This window comes from Ascaphus truei, chromosome 2 (assembly GCF_040206685.1).
Source record: "Ascaphus truei isolate aAscTru1 chromosome 2, aAscTru1.hap1, whole genome shotgun sequence".
NCBI lineage: Eukaryota > Metazoa > Chordata > Amphibia > Anura > Ascaphidae > Ascaphus > Ascaphus truei.
Genome location: NC_134484.1, coordinates 367,858,186 through 367,863,876, shown reverse-complemented (window position 1 = coordinate 367,863,876; position 5,691 = coordinate 367,858,186).

Sequence of the window (5,691 nt, the reverse complement as noted above, 5' to 3'; positions counted from 1 at the left end):
CATGGCTCCTGAGCATGTAGTGTATGTTTAATATATGTAGTAGAGATGTGTGAACCTTTCACATAAGGACGCGAACCATGCAAAATCGGGCTTTTTTTTTAGTGGCAAAAATAAATTGAACTTCAGTCAGTGAATCCTAGATGATTCATTATGCGTTAGGAAAATGCGCATTGCAATTACATTTTATATGCTAATTTGCAAAGTTCTCTCGCTAGATTCGTCTAATGCTGAGGTTATAAATAGGGCGCACAAACCGTTTCCCTCACAGTCCGGCGGTATTTCGCTGAAAGTTTTCTTATTTGGCAACATTACTTTTTGGGTCTTGCTAAATTTTTCACAGGGAATTCAATTTTTGGGAGGGAAAAAAGCTGAAAAGGTTGCGACTGCATATTGGGCAGATTTTCACATCTCTAGTGTTTAGTGAGACAGTAGTCTAAAACACTCTTGGCACATATTATAAATATGGGTGTATTGTCAGTAAAAGTGTCTGGTTAAAGGGAGCCCTTGGTCGCAGCCTTCCTCATTAAAGTAATAAATAAATATCATACATACATATAGCCAGAAGTCCTGTTCTGTTCTTTGTTAAGAGCTGGTGCTTTTGTATTTCTACATTCGGGAAATACACCTTTTGATACACTGCACATAGACACCAGATTTGACTCTTGTCAACCATAGGTTTCTGGTGATTTTCTTTCATGTAAACATCAATAGCTGGGATGCTAATTGTACAGAGTGGACAATATACACACCTAAAAGCCCCTCTTAAGAAAATCAGCTGATTATTAAGAAAGCGTTGATTGATTCATTGATACCAATTGATTACGAGTGTGCCAACTTGACTACTTCCTGCATTAATGTAAGTAAAATAAATGTAGATGGATCAAATCTATAAATAGTCTGGTTTGATTTATCCATACACTCAACCTTCAAACATGCAAGCTTCAATTGTTGTTCAATTGTTTCTAAAGAAATAGTTATACTGCAGATTTAGAAGATCCATTTATAGCCCTTTCTGATTACATCTTTACTAGACGTTATAGCTTTAATGACCAAAATATAAGTGATCCTGGTCCTGCATCATTTGATGAAAAAACAAAAGTGAATGTAACATGTTTTGCCAGTGTAACGGTTTTTCTGGACCCACCCAATCTCAGATTGGCCCCTGTGGTCTAACTGGTCCCTATTACATGTCTGTATGTTGTGGTGCACCTGCTGGCGTACAGGACTCCTGAGTCTCCCGCATGATGTTCGTGGGGATATCAGCAAGATAGGCGTTGAGGTAGTGTGCTTAGAGTCCTACCTATATCAAGTGCAGCGCCTCCACCTCATCAGGATCTCTGCGTCCGCAGGGAGATGGGTCTGATGAGGACCTCCGCTGGGGTGCCTCCTTCTGTGCAAGAACTTCACTCCCACACAGCAAGGGTTTGGTGAACTTGGGCATCTTTATTCTCAGCATAGGCAGACTGCCCCTCTCAGCATTTGTATTTAGCCGCTCATTGTCATACTGCTCATCCCTTCAGAATGTCATGTCCTCCTAATAGAGTTGGGTCACCTCTCCCCGCAGGGAGATCACCACCTGTGTCAGGTCCCTGATCACAGTGCAGATACTATTGACTAGGTCTGACTGCCTTGCTTGCTGCAAACCTCCGGAACTGAATCATAACTCTGGATTAACACCTAACTTTGGGGAGTGCTGTGTTTTATATAATTTAGGGAATAGCCACACCACTTGTGTCACTAACAGTGGACACAGAGTATGTTACCACTCCCCTGGTGTACATATGACACCTCACCAGGGTGTGAGGGCAAACCTCCATGATTGGTGCTGGCAATCCTGCATACCTACCAGGTTTACTGCCAGCAAGAGAGAGAACTGTATACCATTTTTATACATGGCTACACCAGCATTTGTTTATTTTTCTGGAAAATACTGTACAATAAATTTGTGTTGAAAAAGCAGCAGTCAACTTTCCAGGAACTTTGGTCATAAAAGGGCACCGGTTGAATTATTTTCACACCAAAAAGATTTTCTAGCTACTATTAAACATAACTAAGTTACAGAAATGTTGAGAATATATGTAAACAACAAAATACTAAATTGTGTAAAAGATTACTTTCCACCAAAAAGACAAAATTCATAAATAGGTTGCTAACCTACTACAACTTTTGAAGAGTCAACGAATGATTATACTAGAGATATCAAGATTGTGTGCATGGATAGGCAAATGAACACATTTACCTCTTCAGTGGCTTTTACACTTAAGGGGTTAAGGGTGTCACATTGTAGCTTCTACACTTTTACAGGGATTCCCTAAAGCTTAAGCCTGCTAGAATTGGCAGCATGCACATCCAAGCCTGGGTTAAGGAAATGACCTTGGATCTAAATCAATGAAGCTGGTTCATTAGATATTTATAAGCTGTGTTTCAACATGATAATCAGAAGGTGCACAATCAGAGAGCGCTTTTATAAACACTGGTTTTGTGACTGAAGGATAAGTTGGATCAGTTGGTGGGCTCATTGGCTGACTGTGAGACATTTGTTTTCTGCTTTTCTTATCAGAGTTTTTCCAATGTTTACTTTTATTTAATAAATCTGTGACCAAGCCTCTGTTCCATCTTTTGTCATGGTACATTGATACATTTTATTGTTTAATTGTAGAAATATCCCTTCAAAGAGTTGAAAACTGCAGTATTACAGTCCCCAGTAATAGTAAATATGATTTTAGCTTCCAATATATTTTCAAAACTGCTGCATATCAGTTTGTATTAGCAGGTACAGGTTACTGTATCACATTATCTCTATCTTTATTGATACCGCTGAAGCCAGACTTACTGTCCTTGTGGCCACAAAGGAAAATGCAGAGACCCATGGCCCGAACGAAGGATTAATGCTGCAGGGTTCTATGCTGTTGAATGGGACCCGCAGTGATAATTCTTTGCTTGATGGGCCATCCTGCAGGGAGAGAAAAACGATACTCACCTTTTAGAAGAACTGTGCAGTCATGTCCACTCTCTGTCTGCAGCTGCCTCTGCCTGACGTCTGGATTTCCCTCCCCTGGATGAAGTAAATGCCTCTATATGGGGCTCTACGTCATGATGGGTAGTCTATATGGCCATATTTGATCATCTACATCATCAAGGGGGCTGAACAGTGTCCCCCTAGCAGTGTCTCCATTTCAAGGCTGGTGCAAGGCTATTTGGCAACCTAGGCGAACCTATAGCTTAGGTATCCCCCCCCCACCCCCTCCAAAAGCACACAATTAAGTTTCAGATTCTTTATCTATCTAAAAATTTTAAATGTTATACTTAATAGATTTTTTTCTAACATTCATACACACTGTCCCTTCCCTCACTGTGATTCCCTCTCTCGCTGTCATTCTCATTCCCCCCTCTCCCTGCTTCTCTCCCCTTTTCTCTCTCCCCCCTCCCTTATTCTCTCTCCCCTCTCTCTGTCATCCCCTCCCCTCTTTGTCATTTCTCTCCCTCTCTCCATCATTCTCCCCCTCTCTATGTCATTCTCCGCCCTCTATCTCTCTGTCATTCCCCCTGTATCTCCCCCTCTCTCTGTCCTTCTCCCGCCCTCTGTTATTCTACCCCCTCTCTCTGACATCCTCCCAACCTCTCTCTCTCCGACATTCTCTGCCCCCTCTCTCTGTCATTCTCTCTCCCCCTAACACACACACGACAGTCATAGAAAACACACACACACACCAGCAGAACATATAGTGACACACACCCTCACATCTCCCTGGTCCATGCTTTTTCTTCCTCTGCTTGGCCCCAGGCTCCTTACACCTCCTCCTGATTGGCTGCATTACCCAACAGCAGCCAATCAGGATAGAGGAAACTGACCAGCTCTTTCCCTGCTCTAGGAAATTCCCCTGCAGTTTGAAATCTGCCACCCGCCAAATTCTGCCCCCCTAGGCGGCTGCCTACTTTCGTTGGCCTAATTGTTGAACCGACCCTGCTCTTGTTGTGTATATATATATCACCTCAAACAAATTAGGGAGACATGCCTGTGCTGAAAAAGGAGAAGACCTGGGAGATATAAAGGAAAAGATTGGTGCAAATAGTGCTACAAGCTAAAACAATGTGTATAGTGTGAAGTGAAAGCTAATATTCTAACACTCAAATGAACCCAATAATTACTGGGCAAGGCTGCCAGGTATAATTGACCCAAAACTAAGTCAACAAAAACGACAACAAAAACAATGCAAACCGGCGCCTACAAATGTGTCCAAAATCAGTCTGATTAGAGTCCAAGTGAAATGACTGTTGCAATGATGCTCTTGAACTTCTGTGATTCCTAACTTGAATGAGTCCACTGCCACTTGACTCGTGATATGTGTGTAGCCCCGGTAAGAAATGGGGGCTATATATCTTTCTCCTACTGGTGTAAGTCCTGCTAAGGGCAGGCCGCCAGTAGTTATCATTGGTTTCCCCAGCTTCAAGCCCTGCCATGATTGGTTGAGGTAGGCACCTGACTCTGTGTGCTGGCCAGAGTCACAGGGGAGGGGCCGGCTGACATCATGATGGGCAGGGCTGTCTCTATTTAGTGGGCTGTTCCTGTAAGTGACAAGTTAGTTCTGTTCTGTCCTGGGAGCAGAGAGAGTTGGAGAGAAGTTAGCAAGTGCTGAAGCAGAGTCTGAGCTGGGAGCATGCCAGTGAGAGGAGAGGAGAGAGTCAGCCACCTTGAGTAGAGCTGATAGCACCATAGTGCAGTGGACCAATGCCCTCACCCTGCTCAGGGGGTGAGGGGGGAGATCTAGCCTCACCCAGAGGGTATACCCTTGGGGTGAGTGCAAGGGGTATTTGTGATGATGGGGAGGATTTGGCCCGGGATTAAAGGGGTTACACCCCAATTGGCCACCCTCTAACCTCACCAGGGAGACAAGGGGTTAACTGGGCTGAGGCCCAGACGTGTGATTTAACCCTTGTCATCACCTGAAAATATATATTCCCTGTTCCCCCATGTTTTATTGTTAATTAGTGTCTGCATCACACACACACTGGGATCCATCCGGGAGCACAAGGGTTAATAGTGGTATAGTGATTATAGCCCTTTGTGTAACTTTCCCGCCTTTTCAGGCACCATTTTGCAGGTCCCCATAGGCCGCCATTAGGACTCAATGCTTTCTAATGGTTAATCTTGCTGTGAGTCCTGTTCCTGAGAAGACCAGCAGATGGCGTCCGAGAGGGAGAGCGGCGGTTTCCCATTGAAAGTCAATGGGCTCATTGACTTCAATGGAGAAATCCTTGAGAGAGCTTTCCAGGAACAAGTTGGCAGCCGTCCAAACCGCTTAACCGCAAAGCGGATACATTTTCAATAGGAGAGTTTTGATCACTTACAAGTCAAGTTCAACGACAAGTGGCGTGGGAATAAACAGTTCTAGGGCCCCTAGGAATGAAATTCTTTCTGTCCCTAGTTCCTAGACCTCCCCCCACTCGACCACAACCGGGTCCCCGTATCCTGGATCCCCGATAAGGGTCGAACCGAGAAGAGCGGGCCGCGCCATAGGTTCCAATGGCGGCGGCAGAAACAGCTCAGGAAAACGGCTAAGTGTCAAATGCTGAATTTTGGTATTCCATAGCTCCGGTTCCGGAGGGCCCAGCGGATCGGGGTTTGGGGTGTCTGTAGCCACTGCTCCGGCATCGCTGCAGAACCATCCTTGACCCGCTTGGACCAACCCG